Source organism: Nematolebias whitei, chromosome 4 (genome assembly GCF_014905685.2).
Source record: "Nematolebias whitei isolate Nwh7 chromosome 4, NemWhi1, whole genome shotgun sequence".
Lineage (NCBI taxonomy): Eukaryota > Metazoa > Chordata > Actinopteri > Cyprinodontiformes > Rivulidae > Nematolebias > Nematolebias whitei.
The window spans coordinates 51,976,792-51,977,209 of NC_056501.1; the positions used below are offsets into that span (position 1 = coordinate 51,976,792).

Below are 418 nucleotides of genomic sequence, written 5' to 3' on the forward strand. Positions count from 1 at the left end.
CTTCACAGGGACACCCTGGACAGGTCTCCAGTCCATCACAGGGACACATAAGAGACAAATGAGACAAACAACCATTCACTCTCTCTCACCTAAGGACAATTTAGAGTTACCAGTCAGTCTAACATACATGTTGTTGGTCTGTGGGAGGAAACTGGAGTACTTGGAGAAAACATGCATGAATGGAGAAAACATACAAACTCCACCCAGAAAGGTCCTGGGCCAGGATTCGACCCAGCAACCTTCTTTATGACAGGCAACAGCTCTGCCAACTGAGCCACAGTGCTGCCGTCACAAGCTGCCAATGTTTACCATAAACTGTGTGATCTGTTAGTACTTGGTGTGTTGAGGATGACTAAGATGACCACAACATTTTAGATCAATAACAGTAAAAATGACAGAAGTATAACTGTGTGTGTGT

General features: G+C 44.5%; 1 protein-coding gene across 1 annotated transcript in view; it reads right to left on the reverse strand.

The window, feature by feature from the left end:
- pigg (phosphatidylinositol glycan anchor biosynthesis class G) overlaps window positions 1-418 on the reverse strand; it is a 240,944-nt gene that overhangs the window by 139,901 nt on the left and 100,625 nt on the right. The gene's annotated exons all lie outside the window — the stretch shown is intronic.